The 20863-nt window shown below is 43.6% G+C and overlaps 1 protein-coding gene across 19 annotated transcripts in view; it reads left to right on the plus strand.

The window, feature by feature from the left end:
- The window catches only part of PKIG (cAMP-dependent protein kinase inhibitor gamma), a 93689-nt gene that overhangs the window by 59372 nt on the left and 13454 nt on the right, over nucleotides 1-20863 (plus strand). For 5 of the 19 annotated variants that reach the window (XM_072801161.1, XM_072801165.1, XM_072801156.1 and 2 more), the window contains exon 2: nucleotides 11967-12036. The exons of 2 other annotated variants lie outside the window; for them this stretch is intronic. The gene's annotated coding sequence lies outside the window, so the exon portion shown is untranslated. Of the gene's footprint in view, nucleotides 1-691; nucleotides 1201-6066; nucleotides 6142-11966; nucleotides 12037-15156; nucleotides 15283-17938; nucleotides 18003-20863 lie in introns of those variants that run through there. 12 more of the 19 variants (XM_072801155.1, XM_072801160.1, XM_072801154.1 and 9 more) reach the window with 11 other exon arrangements.

The following is a 20863-nucleotide window of genomic DNA, read 5'->3' on the forward strand; positions in this document are numbered from 1 at the left end:
ATTATGGTCTCTTCTAATCATTGCCGTTCCATTTTAATCCCTAAGGACAGTTCTCATGCTCCTTTATCTTATCTGGTAGTTTATGCTGCCTCTTTCCATGTCTCCCAGGGCTTGTGCAGTGAATTCTCTGGGGTTTTCTCCTAGAGAAACAGTTCAGCTCCACCGCAAAGGGGGTTGAGGAGCCAGGCCAAACCTGGCATCATGGGCATTGGCCTCTGACCTATCACAGGTTCTTCCCTCCCTCAAGTGTAGTCAGCCAGCTTGTAGTAAAATTTTTTATGTTGCATTTGTTGGTAAGCTCCTTAGTCATTGAATTTCAGAAGTGGGAGACCCCAAAACCATCATTTTATAGATGGGGAAACTGAGGTCCAGGGAGAGAGGTGACTTGCTTGAGGTCATTCATTCAGTTAGGAGTGCAATTGAGACCAGAACCTGAGTTCTCCAGGCAATAGACCAGCGCTCCTTCTGAGCCTTGCACTTGGATATGTGTCATCTCCCCTATGTGAGGGACAAACCTAACACTGTGCCCAGCATGCACTTAGGAAACTTGGTGGAGAAATTGAACAACTTGGAAAATTGAGCAGAAGGAAATGAGGGTGAAGTGGAGTGGGGATGCAGATCTCCACCCTAATGAGGGTATTACACACCAAAGAAGTGAATTAAAACCCAGCAAAGCAAACTAGATCGCCCTCCGTCAGCAGTGACTACAAGGCAAAGGGACTTAGGCCAGGAGCCCTGGCCCAGTGAGTGGATAGGAAGCCTTTTGTCACTAAGGCTGCGCTGTTGAAAATTGAAGGAAGGATGTTAGGCAAATGTGACGGCCTGGGATGCAGTTACAGCCCCCCCTGGCTCATTGTCCAGAGGAAATGGATCTCCCCCGTTGACAGAGAGGTGGAAACTGAGCAAGGGAGTTGAGTGGTTGACATCATCAGGCTGAGCATTGGGTTACAACAAATGGGGACTTACTTGGCCGGAGACGTGGGAAACACCCACTAAAACCTCGAAGTGCATTTCATTTAGAGACGCGGAGAGACACGGAGAGTGAGAGAGGGAAGAAAGAATCCAGACTGCACTGCCCTGCCAACTTGGGCTGCTAATCTCTAACCCTTAAAAGGGGAGGCATTTTGAATCCTGGTTTCTTAAATTCTCCCTTCGCTTGTGACTGAGGAGCCCTGGACTTTGGAGAAACTCTTTGGTCCTGTAAGTAGAACTTTATTCTCACCGCCACCTCCACCCCCAGGGAGAACAGGGCTTGGAGGCAGAGCTCTCTGGAGAGCTTGGCTTGCTTTACAGCCTGTTGGTCACAAGGTGTCTATTTTTATATTATGATATATTATTGCTCTGAAAATTATGGCTTTGTCTGAAATTGCCTGGGGCAAGAGTCTGAACTCAAGTTTCACAGATGGGCTCCATTCAATCGCTGTTTGACTTTTTTTTACCCAGAGAACGCTGACAGATTGGCTAAAGCTTTAAAAGCAGCTCCTTGCATCAAGATAGGTGAAGAATTAAGTCCTTCCTTAGACACTGGGATTTGTAAAACTTTTAGTTTTTTCTCTGATTACGAAGGTGCTACAAACAATTTTAAACGCTCTAGAGAAAAATGTCTCTGGAAGTGACAATTCCCTGTAATCTTCCCCTCCCAAATACAAGATTCGTATTCTAAATGTAAGATACAGGAGTGATCGGGTTTCTGAAGTTAACTTGTCACATGAGCCCCACTGCCACAGCAGCTGCGCGGACTCCCAAGATGGAAAGAAGTGTTGGAAGGCTTTAACTTTGGCTTTGTGGTCTTTTTATTGCTTCCTTTTTAAAATTTGCCATTGATGTCTAGAAAGTAAACAGAACAAATGTCAGTAAGCACTTCAGCATTTTATTTTTTGGGGTCTGTGTTCAGGATTTTCAACCAGGTGAGCCATTCTATGCAGAGGCCTTGTTGGTCCAGGCCCCTCACCGGTGGGCACCGGAGCTGACCACCTGAGCTGACAGTTCTCTGGTGGTTGGAGGTACATGTCCTGCAGCTGCTGCGTGCGACCCACCTCCCCTGCTAGCTGGTAGAGATAGATGGGAAATCACTGTTAAAGGGGAAAGCCTTCAGCTTTAAGAACCAAGGGGCCACCCACACAGGCTTTGTGGCCCTGAGCAAGTGTTCTACACTCCCTGGGCCCTGGTTTCCTCTTTTCTTCCTAAATGAGGGGACAAAACTAGATGATAGCTATATTTTGGAATTCAGCTTGAAATGAACCATCCATATCTCTTGCTTTGAGGAGAATCTTTAGGGCTTGAGGAGCAAACTACCCTTTGTTTTCAGTATGCCAGAGTGGGTAAAAACTAGCACCTATAAGGACAATTAAAAGAGGACATAAAACAGGCAACAGTAAGTTACTTTCTGAGTTTTTATAGTTTTGTAAATTTGTTGTTCCTGAAGAAAGAAAATGTCAGTGTGATGTGTTTGCATGTGTGCACTCTCACACACAATAGGGAGGGAGGAGAAATAACAACACTATTGAGTGTCTCTTAGGTGCTCAGCCTTTTGCATAACCTGAGGTGGTCAGTGTCATCATTCCCTAACTCCACTGATTGAGGATTAACCTCCAGGGTATGTTCTCAGATTATCCTGAACGCCTTCCTTGTGTTCACCTGAACCGTGCTTACATAGTTACAGGACTTTCTTCCATTCACCCCATTCATCCTCTCTCCTAACCACAGGTTCGCTCTCCTGAGTCTGTCTCTTCCATTACCATAATCCTGTTACCTGGTAGAAAGCCTGGCACACAGGTCCAGAGGAGGCCTAGCATATTCCATTTTATGGAGAGCCCGCCATCCTAGTCCCTAGCCTGGCTAAAAAGAGGGAGAAAAGGAAGGAAAATCTCTCTGCTGCTCTTCCACCGAGACATGGCCTCTGCTGCTTCAGGACACCATGGCTGGAGCCAAAGGGCAAAGAAAAGCCAATGATGTTGTCAAATCTTGGATTTTAGAGTTGCCAGGGTTCTAGATGTTGGCAGTTTAAGGGACTTTTATCTTTAAGGCTATTAGAGGCTCCAGCCTTCAGGAAGATACAGTATTTAAAAACTGCTTGAATTGAGGTGCCTAAGTGACTCAGTCGGTTAAGTGTCTGCTTTCAGCCCAGGTCATGATCCTAGAGTCCCGAGATCAGGCCCAAAGTTGGGCTCCCTGCTCAGCCAGGAGTTTGCTTCTCTCTCTGTCCCTTACCCCTCTCATGCTCTCTCTCACCCTCTCTCATAAATAAATAAAATCTTTTAAAAATAAAATAATTTTTTAAAACTGCTTGAATTAAGATCATGGTTACTAGGAGGGTTCTCAAAGCCCCTTTGCATATCTGAGAGTTTTGGTCTTCACCAGCATCTCAACCCTTTGAAAGTGGACCATTGTTGCCATGGAATCACCCATGGTCATGGGCAGTGGGCTTCCGCCTCCGCCTCCACCTCTGCCTCTGCCTCTGTCTCTGTCTCTGCCTCAGCCCCAGCCCAGCTACTCAAGATCTCTACACTTTGGCTAATTAAAAAAATGATTCCAGGGGTACCTGGTTGGCTCAGTTGGTTAAATATCTGACCCTTGACCCTTGATTTCAACTCCGGTCTTATTTTTTTATTTTGTTTTTATTTATTTTTAATTTTTTTGGAGATTGTATTTATTCATGAGAGACACAGAGAGGGGCAGAGACTCAGGCAGAGGGAGAAGCAGGCTCCCTGAGGGGAGCCCAATGCAGGACTTGATCCCAGGATCCCGAGTTCATGACCCGAGCCAAAGGCAGATGCTCAACCACTGAGCCACCAGGGTGTCCCTTTATTGCTTTTTAAAAATATTTTATTTTTATCTATTTGAGAGAGAGTGCATGAGCAGGTGGAGGGGCAGAGAGAAAGGGAGAAGCAGACTCCCTGCTGAGCCGGGAGCCCAACATGGGCCTCTCCCCCAGGACCCTAGAATCATGACCTGAGCTGAAGGCAGACTCTTGACTGACTGAACCACCCATGTGCCCCTCGGCTCAGGTCTTGATCTCAGGGTCATGAGTTCAAGCCCTGTGTTGGGTTCCACACTATGCATGGCACCTACTTAAAAAAAGGGTGGTCCCTCTTCCAAAGATGGTGGTGAGGAGTTGATACTCTGGAATGACAGTACCTGCCTTTGATTTTTATTTTTGTATGAATTTGAATGTCTTTAGCAGGTGTGTTCTCCAGTTCATTACTATATATGCCATTTGCTTGCTGGTCTGTCACCATCTCTAGTCTCTCCCCTGCCCCTTGGCCCCTATGGGCATTTACGTTTGCGCCCCTAGGCTGGTGGATGTCTGTAGTCCCTGTCACTCAGACTTTCTAGAGTTCAGTGAGAAGCTGGGGAGAGTAGCAGTAAGAGCTCTGCCCTCACCACCTCCTAGGGGAGACATCTTGAACAGATTACCTTGTAGAGCCTGTTTCTCTAAGTAAGGGGTTGCAGTTATACCTACCTCCACGGGTACCACGAGGATGAAACAAAGCTCATAGCACATTAGTTGACACAAAAATACATGCTTGGATTAGCTACTTTATGGTTTCCAGAAGGAGAATGTTAGCCAGTGTATACAGGCCCTGGTCCCCTTGGTCATAGCATGGCATTTATATGAGGGACATGAGGTCATCTCTGAACTGATAACTGTCGAAATCCCTTGGAGCTGCTATGCTGGCTCTTTCAGCCAAGCCTTAGCACTGTTTCCTATCACTCAGTCAGGTGCTAAGACCAAAAACAAAAGTGGATGCTCTTCTGCTGGGACCAGAGGATGCTGGCCCGGCCACTTAAGGAAGAAACTGGTGGCAGGTGTTATTTTCTGTGTGACAAGAAGCTGAGTTCACCCAATTAACTCTGCTGAGTGTTTTCACAAGGGGCCAGAAGTGATTCCTAAGTGGAGAGAGATGTGGAAAATCTAAAGTTCTTGGAAACAAGTCATTAATCACAACTCAAGGCTGAGCTCACTACCTCCTGGAAATCTCTCAGAAATGCTTTGTGAAAACTGTGAGCACTACTCCTTCAAAGAGTGGTTCCTTTGGAAGCTGCAAGTCAGCTGCAATGCTGAATGATTCTGAACTGCAGATGAAAATGCATTCGCTCTTACTTGAGGAGGCCAGCATTTCCTAACTTTATTTTAAAGAAGTCTCTTTAATCTTCCAAGAAATTATTATTCTTCAACTTGGCTTTTCCAAAATGAATAATGACCTTCAGGACACTACAGAAATAAAGTATTGGTAGCTGATGTGTTCTTATCACGTCCCAGGGACCTAGGTCAGTCATTATGTTTAGTACGTTATAAATGTGGTCTCTGCCTTTCAGTAAATTACACTGAAGACAGACTAATACTGAGCACAAGGGTGGAGGAACAGGGCCATGAGGAGACAGCCTGTGGCCTTGTGAAGTTCTTGGTGCATCAGGAAAGACAGGATGGTGAATGTAAATGAACAGTTGCAGTGGATTGGCTTCTAGTGGGTGGGGGTCCTGGTCTTGAGCTGGTTGTTTATTCCCACACTTCCCCTCCATTTCCTGATTCTCAGAGCTTTGCCAGAGTTTGCATTAGGGAGAAACGAGAGCTGCGCCCTGCTAAAGCTTTCACTCCTGGCACCTTCCCATCCAAGGCTTCAGATGAAAGGCAGAAACTCTCCCTCACTCATTGCAGGGGCTCCACCGTGGAGGACTCTGAATCTGCAATCCCAGGTTTAGTAAGGAGAAATAAGGATGGGTAATTCTTCAGTCTAAGATCACTACTGGATTTTCTGTTGGCTTGTTTTTATGACATTTATTATGGTGGGTTTTTTTTCCAGATTACAAAATTAGAACATGTTCATGGAAGGAAAGCTAGATAGTACAGAAAAACACTTAAACCATCACCCAGTGGTTTCACATCTCCAATTTTTTAATAAGCCATGTCTAGGTCAGAGGTGAACTTTGTTGGATCTCTTACACACATTCCACTTGGGTATCAGAAAGTTTCTGCCAGTGTAAGAAACTCCCATTTAGCAGTACAGGCTTGTCCTGTCCTCCACTCCTCTATCTTCTCACCCATATACTACCACTGCTTTTCAGGTTTCACTTCTGATTCTCTGGGCAGAGTCTTCGCCTGTCTCAGAAGTGCTCATGCCTTATGCTGCAGTCCCCCAGGTAGGAGAAATCATTGTCTATAGTTGGTGAGAGGTTGGAGCCTTCCTTTGTACTTTCCTGTGCGTGTACAAGAATCCATCCACTGTGCAGAAGAACCCTTGTGTTTAGGCATTATGCAAGGCGCTATGGGGAATACCAAGATAAATTAGATTTCTAAGTAGCTTGTAGTCTGATAGGGGAAAAAAGACTCAGATAACTCTCACACATGTCATTATGTGCCCCAAGAGAGGGACGGTGCCATGGAAAGCTTGAGAAAGAGGAACAGTTCAATACAGTTTTCATGTTTTCAGATAATACTCATTGAGCCCCTAATTATCTGCCAGGCACTAGGCAAGGTGATAGGTAGACAGTATTTCATAAAACAGGCATGATCCTTCTGCACATGGTCCTTCATGGCCACAGATGAATGGTGGTGTTATAAAGTGAATACACAGGAATGTGGTCAGGGCAGGCTTGCTTGAAGAGGCAGTGGTTAAACTGAGGTGAGGTGTCCATTAGGCCAAGAGCTAAGGCAGGAGGTGGGGAAGTAGGGCGTTGTGGGAAGGTATAATCCAGGTAGGGGACAGTTACATGTGTGCAAGAGCCCATGGCAGGAAAGCATATGCAATATCAGAGAGAATAAAGGGAAGCCAGTGTGGCCAAAGCATAGAGGAAAAGGAAACTGAGAAAGAGGTGGAGATTAGGGTTCAGAGAATTAGTCAGGGGCTGCCTGATGATGATGATGATGATGATGATGGTGGTGGTGGTAGTGATGAGTCAGTAAGGCCTTTGTGGGTGGTGGTTGCTGTGTGGGGGATGGGTTGAAGGGAAGTCACAGTAGTCATGGGGAGTGAGGATTGGCATTGGGTAGGACCATTGGGAGCCAGGGGTGGGTGGGATGGATGGAAGAGGTAGATGGATTTGAAACTATTAAAGGTAGAAATTTAGTGGCTTCTAGTCTGTGCCAGACCCAGGGCTAGACCCTGAGAGCAAAGAGATGAAAGAGATACATCCTCTGTCCCCTGGGCTTTAGAGGTCTAATGGCATTGAAGGTTGGGTACAATGTGGGTGGGCAGACACAGGAATATGGGATTTCCTTTCTATATTTAGCAGCTCTATTCCAGTATATGAACAAAGTTTCTCTCTGAGGTGGCGTAGGATATTACTCCAAGACTATAATTTTTTTCCTAAGGTACAGGAAAAACTGTTAGTCCCAAGAGCCTGCTTTTATTCATCGGCTTGTCTGTAATTCCCCCTCCTCCCTGTGATTTCATACCTGAGCTCCCTACTGGACTTGGATTTGGAGACTCAAATTTGAGTTGCAGCTCTATTTCCAACTTGCCATGTGACTTAGAAAGATACTTAACTTCTCTGAGTCATTTTCACCTGTAAGTGGGAATGATACTCATCTGATACCCGGTCATTGTGAAGGTGAAACGAGAAAGGTACTTTATTTTTTTTTTTTTTTTTTATTGGTGTTCAATTTACTAACATACAGAATAACACCCAGTGCCCGTCACCCATTCACTCCCACCCCCCGCCCTCCTCCCCTTCTACCACCCCTAGTTCGTTTCCCAGAGTTAGCAGTCTTTACGTTCTGTCTCCCTTTCTGATATTTCCCACACATTTCTTCTCCCTTCCCTTATTTTCCCTTTCACTATTATTTATATTCCCCAAATGAATGAGAACATATAATGTTTGTCCTTCTCCGACTGACTTACTTCACTCAGCATAATACCCTCCAGTTCCATCCACGTTGAAGCAAATGGTGGGTATTTGTCATTTCTAATAGCTGAGTAATATTCCATTGTATACATAAACCACATCTTCTTTATCCATTCATCGAGAAAGGTACTTTAAAGTGCTCTGTAGGGATCCCTGGGTGGCGCAGCGGTTTGGCGCCTGCCTTTGGCCCAGGGCGCGATCCTGGAGACCCGGGATCGAATCCCACATCAGGCTCCCGGTGCATGGAGCCTGCTTCTCCCTCTGCCTGTTGTGTCTCTGCCTCTCTCTCTCTCTGTATGACTATCATAAATAAATAAAAAAATGTTTAAAAAAAAATAAAGTGCTCTGTAAACAATAAAGTGTTGTAGAAATGTGAGGTATCATTATTATTTCAAGGCAAAATTTATTGTCAGTGAAATAAAATAACAGTTAAAAACAAAGCACTTCACCAGGGAAGGCCAGAATGTACCTTGCACGTAACTGAAATGCAGATTCGGTATAGTCGCTGTTCTTCAGGAGCTTGTTGGGAACACTGTTCCTCATCTCTTCTATTTCATCTGCTGGGATAAACCCTTTCCTCTCCTCCTTCCATCAGAATGGTTTGCAAAGCCATTTCACTTCTTTGGATTCCAGAACCCATTTGATGTAGAAGCCAAAGCATCTGCTTGGAGACCAAGAGAGCCTGTGAGCAGAGATGAGGGATTTACAGGGCTTTGGTTCCCAGCAGCCAGTTCACTCCCAGGAGTGTATTTAATTGGTTTGGGGGAGGAAAGCAGTCAAGGGCACTGAGCCATGGAAAACAGTCAACAGCACAGAACAAGCCGACACACCACCTAAACGGGGCAATTTCAAGCCAAAGGTTTAGGCTTTCTTTTGGGGTTTAATAAGGAAAATACTATTTTTTCTTAGAAAATATTTTGCCCCTTCTTAAATAAAAAGCATAAATGCTTAGGAATTAAAAAACCTTTTTTTCCCCTCTATGAAGCTTTTTTTTTTTTTAAATTGTTTTCCAGCTATTAAGATGTTCTATTTCGGACAAAAAAGAAAGTGACAGTAAATGAAGTTAACTATATGTAAAGATAATACACGTAGTGTATAACATGCTTATCAGCATTTTTCTCTGCTCTCATATGCTTGTCATTGTTTTTATTTTCATTAATTTTCCCAAAAATAATACATGTGCTCCTTGTAACTAAAGAATTTGAAGATGTTATAAAGAAAAAGTTATAGTTTCTCCCTTCCCCCTGCTTCCCATTTCCGTCCTTCTAAAATGAGTTTGGTGCATATCCTTTCACACCTTTCTCCCGTCTTCTGTTGAAATGGATGTAGGGTTGGGTAGATGTGTGGTTATTTGTTTTGTCAGAAGTGGGATCATACTTTTATTTTGCACTTTATTTTTCCCACTAAACAATATGTCCTGGGTAGGTATAAATCTAATGCATCCTTTTAAGTAGCTTCAGGGCTTTTAGACCTAGGGGTCCACAATATATTCAGCATTTCTCCTTTGATAGATTTTCAATCTGTTATGTTTTGTTTTCACTAGAAATATTGTTGCGTTAAATATCTTTATATATATATCCTCTGCTGGTGCTTTTATTTTAATTGAAGTATAGCTGACACATAATGTTACATTAGTTTCAGATGTGTGACATAGTGATTAGACAAGTCATAGGTGATGCTGTGTCACTATAGCCATAGCCGCCATCTGTCACCATACAACACTATTATAATACCACTGACTATACTGGCGCTTTTATCTCTATAGGTTACATTTTCAAAAACAATATCGCAATTTAATAATAATCTACATGTTGTATATGTATTTGACATTTTAATAGAGTATCATCCAACTTTATAAAGAATTTAGTAAATTACATCCTTCCCAGAAATATGAGTACTTCCATTTCCCTACATCCTTGCCAATATTATTTTTTTCATCCTTGCCAATATTAGACAGTCTTTCCTTTTTTCCCTCCTACCATCTGTCCCTCTGCTCCCCCTTCCCCTCCTCCCTCCATCCCTTCCTCTGTCTGTACTGTTTTTTTCTGTGACCAAGCTGATGTCAGAAAATGGTGTCTTGCCTTGTATTTTCTTTATTAGTGAGATTGAACATTGTTTCATGTTAGTTGGCCATTTTATTTTCCTCTTCTGTACATTTCCTTCACCTTTTTTTCTTAGGAATTGTTTACTTTTTTCTCAAGTTACAGGAGCTCTTTTTATGTATTAAGGATTCTATATGTATTGCAAAAATTTTTTCTAATCTATTATTTGTTTACGAAACTTTTTCTATTTTTTTCTTCACAGTGTCTGGATTTTTTGCCTTGTTTAGTAATAATTTCCCCACCTCAGAGTTATATAAATATTTTTCCTAAACGTTCTTCCAATTCTTTTATGGTTTTAATTATTTAATCCTGAACCTTTAATCCCTTTGGAATTATGTTTAACGTAGCAAAGAGGTAGTGGTGAAGCTTTGTTCAAGATATGTCAGCACTATTTCTTAAATAAGCCGTCTTTTCTGTTTTGCATTGAAATTCCATCTTTGTGATAAATAAGTTCCTTTCTTGTATCCATTTCTGAACTTGCTGCTTTAGTCCACAGACCTATTTGTGTATCCCTGCGTTACAACCATATCTTTTTCTTCAGTCTTTATAAAGTAAATTTTTATTATCTCTTAAGACAGATCCTTTGTTTACATTTAAAAAATAATTTCCTTTCTTATTTCTTGGCTAAATTTTGGAGAGTTTATTATTCCATATGAACTTTAAAGTAATTTTACTTTAAAACCCCCCAAAAACTTTATATTCTTATTAAAGTTTAATTAAAACTAAGTAGTAATTTGGAGATGATTAATGTTTTTGAATAATTAGACCTCTCTACCCAGGAACATGCTAACTGCTTTGAAACTTAAATGTTCTATTTCTATGTTTTGTCATTTTACCTTAAAAGTTTTTAATATGCATCATGGATATATTGTCTCAATTAAACAGTATTTCTGTTTCTCCTGAAGTTTTTGTTCTGATCTCTCTTCCGTCCTTGATGCTCTTATTGTCAAATATGTTATCATCAAATTTGTGTTTATGTCCCCACTTAGCTTTATTTCACTCAGTGTTTTAGATTTACCAACACGCTGTACTTACTAATTTTGCTCACTGTTGATTCCAAAAATCTCACTTTCTGTGTTTGGTTTCCCTTCTGTTGGAGAACATTCTTGGAGTCTGAAGGGCAAACTTGCTCAGTCTTTGTCTGAAAATGTCTTTTGCACTCACTCTTGATATTTTAGAATTCTAGATAGGCAGCATGTATAATGATTGTGAAAGTTATGTGTGCCTCTTACAAAGTTTTTAACCAAAACAAAAATTATTCATGGAAAAAGTAAAAGTCTTTCACTCCTTTTCCCATAGTTCCTGAGTCCCAGAGAGACTGTTTATGGTTTGCTGCTGTGTAGATATAAAAAACTGTGTATTGTATACAAATGTTATAGTTTTCTTTTTTTTTTTTTTTTTAATATATTTTTTAATTGTTATTTATTTATGATAGTCACAGAGAGAGAGAGAGAGGCGCAGAGACACAGGCAGAGGGAGAAGCAGGCTCCATGCACCGGGAGCCCGACGTGGGATTCGATCCCGGGTCTCCAGGATCGCGCCCTGGGCCAAAGGCAGGCGCCAAACCGCTGCGCCACCCAGGGATCCCTAGTTTTCTAAGCATAAACAATCATGTTCATATTTTTTATTAAATATGATGACATATACAGTTTGTAGTACTTTTTTAACAGAGCATGTATATTTTTCCTTGTCAGTTCAACGAAATCTGTCTCATTCTTTGTAATGGCCGCCTACTTTCTTGCTGTATTAATACACTGTAACTTAATTCTTCCTCTTAACATTTAACTTGTTTCCTATTTTCTTTGCTGTTACACAGTATATGTTACTGAGCATCCTTTTACTTGTGGGAACATACCTATAGCATAAACTCCTAGATATTTGACCCAAAGGATGTGTACTTTTAACATGTTACTAGATGTTAACTAGTAGTAGCTTAACTTGTCTTCCCAAAAGATTGTTTTAGTTTACAGCCATAGAGTGTGTCTGGCTCTAATTTTTGTTTTTCTTCTGGTCCCTTAGAATTTCCACACTGATTAGTCAACAGTGGAAAATCTGAAGAGATGCAAGTAGGAAAAAGAAACTAAACCAGGTGGGTAGTCACAGTGCTCATACCACTGTACTGTAGTATCCCAAATGTTTGTCTAAATACCTTTATTTCTATTTGAACAAATAGATTCCAAGTGAAATTAGAAAGGAATTTTGGTCCCATGAAGAAAAAAGCAGGATGGCCCTTTATGGAAGTTCTACAATAACACACTGCAGTTTACAGACCATTTTTTAAATAGCATCAGAAAAACAGTTTGCTTCTAGTGGCTCCAAAGAGAATGAGTTTCTCTAACCATCTACTTATGCTGATGGAATCATACACGGGAGTTATTAGCAGATTTGGGCATGATGCCAACTTTCCTGTCCACCAATTGTTGCAAAGCTATTTTCATAAAGTCTAAGGCACATTATGGGAATTTTAATACTGTGATAGAGGAGCAAAAGCAAGAAAAAACCAGCCTGGAGAAACAAGCACAGCCTACTAGTCTGATGCAGAGAGCTGGTGCAGGTCCCTTCTAGTCGGAAGAGAATTGTAGTTCATGAAATACGAATGGCCTGCTTGGAAGTATGGGTACTCTGGGCCTGTGTTCACACTGAAGCATTTCTGGCATCATTTAATCATTTTTAACAGCCTCTGATCCATTGTTCAGTCCCCTCCCTTCCCCACAACCTGCCCACCATCTTTCAGCTGTGTCTCCCTGCAGTTAGAGCAGAATCTCCAGCCTTTATTTCTCTGTCCAAGACCTAGTAGTCCCAGGAGCTTGGGGGATTTCCACCTCCTTTGAATTCCTTCTCTTTGTCTAGCCTGCCTCTAGCTCCTAAAATTCCTTTTTGTTGGTGGCAGAGTGAAAGTCTAGTCTATCTGGCAGCTGCCCTAGGGCTGGGGCTCCCCAGCTGTTTATCAGCAAGGCTTTTGTCCTGTTCTTACTGACTGTCCCTGGGAATCCCCTGGATGCAGTTATTTGCAGTGACTAAGATGCAACAATCAGCTCCCAGGACTGTTTATCTGGCTAAGGCCAGTTCGGAAGGGCATGCCTCTAGAAGGCCTCTGTTGCAGTTGCTGTGGGAGTACTGGGGCTCACAGCCACAGAATCTTGAGGATGCCAGGGTTATAGGAAGTCTGGAGCTGCAGTTTTGTTTTTTGTTTTTAAAGATTTCATTTATTCATGAGAGACATAGAAAGAGGCAGAGACCAGGGACCCCGATGAGAATTTGATCCCAGGACCCTGTGATCTGAGCTGAAGGCAGATGCTCAACCACTGAGCCACCCAGGCTCCCCTAGAGCTACAATTTTCAACCAGGGGTTTATGGTTAGTTTCTGGGATTCAGGATTCCTCTGTACTCATGGGTACAGTATTTACAAATATACTTTTCTGGGCCAAATGTCCATAGCTTTGCTCAGATTCTCAAAGGAATCTGTGACCTCTGAATTTTAGAAACCATTAGTCTAGAGAAAGCCTACTGTATCCCCCTGGGCACTAGCCTCCCAGATGCCAGGATCTTTTTTTTTTTTTTAAGATTTTATTTATTAATGAGAGACAGAGAGACAGAGAGAGAGAGGCAGAGACACAGGCAGAGGGAGAAGCAGGCTCCACGCAGGGAGCCCGACGTAGGACTTCATCCCGGATCTCCAGGATCACACCCTGGGCTGAAGGTGGTGCTAAACCACTGAGCCACCCGGGCTGCCCAGATGCCAGGATCTTGAGAAACCTTACCAGGTCTCTGGTATTTCTGTTTAAGGGTGAACTGGGACAAATTACCTGGTGTCACTGAAGCTGAAAGCCTTCCCATGGGATGTCCCAAAGTCCAATCCTGAAATTATACTCCCAGTGCCTGTTTCATCTTATTGAACACATCAGGTATATTGAATACTCTAGGTGGTTTTTCTGGTTTCTAAGCCCATAGCTCAGAAGGGTCCTTTTAGGGCAGCTGTACTAACAGTGGTGAGAATAGTGTTGATGACTGAAATTCAGTCTGGCTTCCCATTGCCAGAAACAGCAATAAATGCTTTATCCACATCATCTTTAACTCACACAACCCTCCAGTGAGGTAAGTACTGCTGTTTTACAAATGGAGAAACAGAGGCACAGAGAGATCTAGTAATTCACCAGAGATCACATAAGTCAGTAAGTGATACATGACCCATGCACGTGAGCTTAACCACCAAGCTTTATTATGAAAGTAAAGTGCCTTGGCAGAAAAACTAAAGTAAACAGAAAATAAAGATGGTCTGGACGCCTGGGTGGCTAAGTGGTTGAGCGTTTGCCTTTGGCTCAGGTCATGATCCTGGGGTCCTGGGATCAAGCCCCTCATCAGGCTCTTCGCAGGGAGCCTGCTTTTCCCTCTGTCTATGTCTCTGCATCTCTCTCTGTGTCTCTCATGAATAAATAAAATCTTTTAAAAAAAGAAAAGAAAAAATATGGGGCCATTTAGTGTAGATCAAACTGTCCTGTATATGGTAATAGAGCATTGCTGTATTATAGCAGATACACAGCTATGATCTCCAATCATTTAGAAAAGGTTGGTAACACATTAATGCATTATATGAGAAAAATTTGTCCGTTATAATTCAGATAAGGGCTTTTTTATAGCTTTATTGAGATATAATTCATATACCGTACAATTCACTCATTTAAAGTGTACACGTCAGTGGCCTTCAGTGTATTTATGAAGTTGTTAGTCTATCACCATAATTAGTTTTAGAACATTTTCATTACCCATCACCTTCCCAACCCCATCCCTCCCCAGTCCTAGGCAACGCCACTATTCAACTTTCTGTCTCCAGACGAGGTTTTGATACTTACAAGAGTAACAGTGTGGGAATCTTGGTGATCTGGAGTGAGTCATTCCCTGAAGGATAATTAGACAAATGAAATTTGACTCCAACGTATTTTATAAATGGCTTAATGGCTAAGAAGCTACAAGCGTGTCTTTGATATGCCCAAATTTGGGGTTGACGTAGGCAAGAAACAAGTTTTTTCTGAGTCATTTCCACTTGTCAACATTCCCTGTCAAGTAGGCTCTTCTTGGTGAGCAGCTGTAAAACAATGGCTTCATGGGGCCACTCTTCCCCACTGGCATCAGAATCAGAGGCAATTCAGCACAGGATCTTTTTTTCTGTCATCGAATCCCTGATGTGGTTTCTCTCTTTGCCTTACTATAGTTGTCATTGTGAAGGCTGCTCATGTAGATGCCTGTCACTCTTTGAAATTCAGGAGACAGCATGCACAGGATCCTGCCAGGCCCTCGGAGGACACCCAGCTGCATGGCTCTCTCCAGCTTTTTCATGGTAGCGACTCCATTGTATTCTTTCCTGACTCATTCGTTTATTCATTCTTTCTTTGAGAAAACCTTTAGTAGGCACTGTGCAGCAGGCTCGTGGTAGGTGCTCAGGAAATCTGGGCTCTGAAAGGCTCCTCCTCCCCCTTGTTAGAGCGGGGGCCTTGTTTCACCCAGGTGGGGACAGCCGTTTATGTAGAGAGAAGCCAGAGGGACAGGGAGTTTGATAACAGAACAGTTCGGTGATGGGGATGAGACAGATGCGCTCTCAGCCACATCAGGACAAAGCCCCCATCACTGGCAGGCAGCATCCCAAAGAATGTGCACTGAATTAGGAGTGAGGAAGAATGGGTTCAATCCCGATTTGCTGACTAACCGGATGGGGGCCTTAGGTGGCTCTGTGAGTCCTGGTCTCCATTGTGAGGGTTAGATAACCCTCAGGCAGTGCCTCTGAGGTACTTTCAGGACCGTTGCTGGGAAGAGTATGCACTTAGTAAGTATTGAATGAATGACGGAAGGAATGAGGGAACGTTCTGTGATTCTCAGTGCTAGAAGAGAACTTGAGCAGGTCAGGTGGCTAGGTAGACACAAATGTAAATGAAGACAAAGGAGACCCTTCCTTTCCTCTTCTTGGCAGCCCACTCCTGCCACTGCCGCAGCCTCATCTATTCCGGGGGGGTGGGGGCTCTCACGTCCTCTGCTTCCCTGAGGCCTAGGAGCCAACCAGTCCTGGGTGAGAATGCAGTCTCCAGTACATCCCAGTATATTTATTTATTTATTTATTTTCATCCCAGTATATTTAAAAGGGATCTAGTTATACAGGGCTACCATGAAGGAACTAAGAGGATGTATGGAAAGCACCTGTTACCGTGTCCTGATGCACAGTATATACACCCCATATGTAAGAGCTATTTTAATTTTATTCTTATCGTTGTTATTTGGTCAGGAGCCAGGGCCAGATTGTTATTTCAATCACTGGCTTGACAGTGTAGATTTTCTTAAGTTTCTATTTTGTTTACCAAAACATTCATGACTATATTTATTGAGCCTCTTCCATATATCAGGAGCTATGCTGTGTGCTGGTGATACAGTGACAAACATGGAAAGTCAGGGTACTTGTCCTCTTGGAACCAACTGGGAAGACAGATAGTGAACAGGTATATCAACACTTGCATCATGAAAAAATATAAAGAGCTTTTATCTTTTCTGCTGGGTCAGGGAAGAGGTTGCTCTGGCTGAAGGGTATCTGTCCTGAGCCACTAGGAGTTACACAGGACACTTGGGCTGGGGGCCGGCCATCTCACGAAGACTCCATTCCTGGAAGTGGAGGGTGGAGGGCTGCAATACTGAATCCAGGGACTGGGAATCTGTGCAGACTGCTATTGTGGGCCGAGGACACAGGGGAATCCATACTCCCTGCCTTATTTTTCCAGGTTCCAAGGGAGGCCATTTAGTTAGTATTTATACCTATGTTGTGTCTTGCGGATTCTGATCTGTATTTCTATCCAGACAGAGGCAGGAAGAATAGAATGAGAACTTTGTTTCTCTTTCAGCTTAAGACAAGAGGCTCCAAGTCCTGCTGGCACTACCTTCAGGCATACAGTGTCTGTGTTCTGTGAGCCCTGCGTGATGAGGTGGCTTCACTCACCCGAAGCTTCCCTCACCCCACACTAGCCAGAAAGCTCTGAAAATTGGTATGGAAGGGAACTATTAAAGCATCCAATTGGAAATGCCTGTGAAAGAGTAAAATCAAAATCACAGCGCAATCCAGAGGCACCTTTGTCCTCCAGGACCCCAGAAGGGGTCAGCCACCCTCAGGGTTCCTGCACTCCAGCTTTGTGACCTCCTGCCAATCTTTCTGCACACCAGGCAAGCCCCCACCTCTTGCATCTCCTCCCTCTGCCTGGCACAGTTTCCCCAGGTATTTGCCTGCTTCCCTCCCTGCCTTCGGCTCTCTGCACCAGGGTCCCACCTATCAGAGGCTCCCTATCCACTCTGTAGAAAAATCCCATACCTCTTGCCCTGTTTGGTTTTCTCCTTAGTACTTTTGCCACCTGCTGTTTATTCTGTTTGCTCGTTAGTATGAGTTGCTCCACTAGAATGTCAGCTTCATGAGAGCAGAGTCTGTTTTGTTCACAGCCAAATCCCCAGTGCCCAGTGAGGGATAGATAAAAAGGAAGGAGGGCGAGTAACTTCCTTAAAATTAGTGACTGTGTATAAATGACTGAGCTTCCCCTGAGCCCCCCACTCTGCCTTACACATCTTTTCATTACAGATCTTAACTACTAAGTTCTTTAAAGATTCTGAAAAATTTTAAAGGTTTGTATACAGAAATAATCCCTAAACTCTGTTCTGTCCCCTCACCTGTGTGGGCTCTGACACCCTCCTGGCAGTAGCAGAAGCCCATGCCCTGTGTCCCCATGTGGCACTACTAGAATCCCTGTGATAGGCAAGGGGTGCAGCTTGAAACCCTCTCCAAGCGATCCTGGTAATTGTGCTATATGCCCCCCACACTGTTTATAAGTATCGAGGTGTGAGTCGATCTCCCCAACTAGGCCATGAACTCCCCTCAAGAGCAGTGATGTTGTACTGTTCTTGCATTCATGGCGTCTAGTCCCAAGCCTAGTATACACTGAATAACAAGTAAAATTTTGTTGAACCAACAGATGGATACGTTAATATTATAGAAATCATATCTTGCTGCTTTTCATCCTCCACAGTGGATTTAAGGTATGTTTTTTATAGACTTCTGGAGGGGGGCACGTAGGTGGCTCAGTGGTTGAGATCTGCCTTCGGCTCAGGTCATGATCCCAGGGTCCAGGGATCGAGTCCCACATCAGGTTCACCGCAGGGAGCCTGCCTCTCCCTCTGTCTGTGTCTCTGCTTCTCTCTGTGTGTCTCTCATGAATGAATGAATGAATGAATGAATGAATGAATGAATGAATAAATAAATAAATAATTTATTTTATTTATTTATTTTTTTTTTAAAAAAGACACCTGGAGAGGGACCCCAGAGCTGGAAGTAGCATGCTAGGGACCACTCTGGCTATCCATTGCTGAACAACTGCAGCTCTAGTACTTAGTGGTTTGAAATAACAGTAATAATTTGATATCTCTCATGATTTCTGTGGGTCAGAAATTGGGGAAGTACTTGTGGCTTGGGTCTCTCATGCAAGAACAGCTAAGGGCCAGTGCATCTAGCAGCTGCCAGCTGCATCTTTCCACATGCCCTAGCAGGATTTCTCCATGTGGACACTTCTTTGGGCTGGTTTGAACTTCCTCAGACCGTGGCAGCCTCAGATTCCTTATGTGCAGCTCAAAGCTCCAAAGACAAAAGTGTCCCGAGAGAGCCAGGGGGAGGCTGTGTCTCCTCCCCTAACCCCATTTTGGTGGTCACACAGCATCACTCCTATTGCATCCATTAGTTAGGCCACATCATTCAAAGGATTCAAATTAAATTCCCCCTCTTGATAGGAGGAGCGTCAAAGTACTTACAGAAATGTGTCAGAATCACCACAAAGACCCCAGCTTACCCACTTCATTCTACATTTGAGACACCCAAGGTCTGAGGGGAGAAGAACCTTACCCAGAGGTACTTAGCAGAGCTGGAGCTCAGGCCAGCCTCTGGACCTTTGGCTGGCCTGCATGGAAGTGATAGTACTTTCTTTCCTGGCCTCCCTCCACAGTATGCTGGGGACTGCCAGTCTCTGGGTACTGTTTTAGCCAAGCCATCAGCAAGTTCAGATAGTGTAAACAGCAGAAGGCCTGGGGAGACCCAGTATGCCTGGTCCCCAAGTGGTAATACAGCTGGACTTTCTGCCTCTTTCCAGAGACCTCTACAGAAGCACAGATGTTCATGGAAATTTTTTTTTTTTTTTTTTTTTTTTTATTTATTTTTTTTTTTTTTAGATGTTCATGGATTTAAAGAGGTTGTATCACTGTCTCAATCCCCAGGCCCTACCCTCTTGCCCTGCCCCAGAGAGAGATATGGCTGCTGAGGGAATGCGAGTTTCAAAATTTACCCCAAATAATTATTTTTCCATTGCTGTGAAGCTAGATGACAAAAAATAGGATTTGGTGGCTGAATTCAGAGAATCAACCTAACATCACCAAAAAAGATTCTGAAGATTTTTACCTCCAGCTGAAAATTCTAAATAGAACTTCACTTAAGTGGGGGGAAAGTACATATAGGTATATGTTTTAGCCAGCGGTATAGAATATTTTCTTGGGACTTCATTGCTTTCTTGCTCTTCCCTCAGAAGCGCCTTACTGTGAGGTTGGAGACAGAGAGGAGAAAAGGGAATGGACAGCAGCATTTAGCAAACCCTTACTAAGTTCCAGGTAGATGCTGATTCATTTCTGTGCCTTCTAGCCGAATACCACAGGCTCAGTCCCACCCCACTCGGTGGATATATCACTCTGGGGAAGCTACTTAACTTCTCTGCACTTCAGCTTTCACTTCCGTAGAACAGGACTAAGAACACTTTCCACCTCATAGAGCTGCTATAAAATTTAATGAGATAATGCCTATAAGATGCTTAGTGCACAGTCTGGCATGTAATAAGGGCTCTGTAAATGCTGGCTCTAATTATTCCCCACAACCACCTTTTGAGGCAGTTGTCATACCTACCCAGCAACCCCCATCTTCCAGAAGAGGAATCTGTGGTCAGGTGAGTCTCCCAGCTGTAGGGGCAGAAGCCAATGACTCTGTAGCCCCTGTCACATCCACCACACTACACAGGACTGCAGGTGGCTCAGCCAGAACTCCCTGACTTACAGAAGCGATGAGCCCTGGAGGCTGCTGTGCCCTGTAGGTCCCACTGGTCAGAGTCCCAGAGCAACAAAATTTGAAAAGGCAGGGCCAGGAATCCATATACAAGGCACTGTAAGGGGAGCAGAGGAACAGAGAATATTCCATGCAGAGAGAACAGTCTCGTGAAGGCCTGAGGTCAGGAAGAACTTAGTTGGTTTGAGGAATTAAAGAGTAAATGGACCACAAGATAGCGGGAATGTGAAGAAAGATCACAGAGGAAGGCAAGGCCAGGTCAATGCAGGACTTCAGAGGCTGGTGGGATGAGTTTGGATTTTCCAGATGTCGAATGGAAATGCTTCCAAGGTTGAATGAAGCAAGGGAATGACCCAAAGTCTGATTTGCAGACCTCACCCCTGCTGCTTATGTAGAATATAGACCTTGGGCCAAGGGCAAGGGCAGAGCGAGGATCCAGTGAGGAAGCTCCACCAAGGGTGCAGGTGAGGCATGATGGAGACCATGGAGGGGGAAGGAGGGCATATTCAAGCTGAGCTTTGCAAGTGGAAATGACAGGACCTGGTGATGTATTGTATATGAGTGGAGGATGAGGAGGAATCCAGGATGACTTCAGGCTTCCAGCTTGAGCAGTCTGGAGAGATGGTGCCTTCACTGAGCTGGAGAAGGCTAGAGGGAGCAGGCTTATGACTTGACACATTGAAGTAGACAGATTGGCAAATCTGGAGCTCTGGAGAGATGCCTTAGGTTATGTGGGAAGTCCTCAATTTACTGTTAAGGGAAAGGATTAAGAACTTCCAGGGACCAATAAAGAGGAGAACCCAAG

The sequence above is a fragment of the Canis lupus genome, chromosome 26, assembly GCF_048164855.1.
Source record: "Canis lupus baileyi chromosome 26, mCanLup2.hap1, whole genome shotgun sequence".
Classification (NCBI taxonomy): Eukaryota; Metazoa; Chordata; class Mammalia; order Carnivora; family Canidae; genus Canis; species Canis lupus.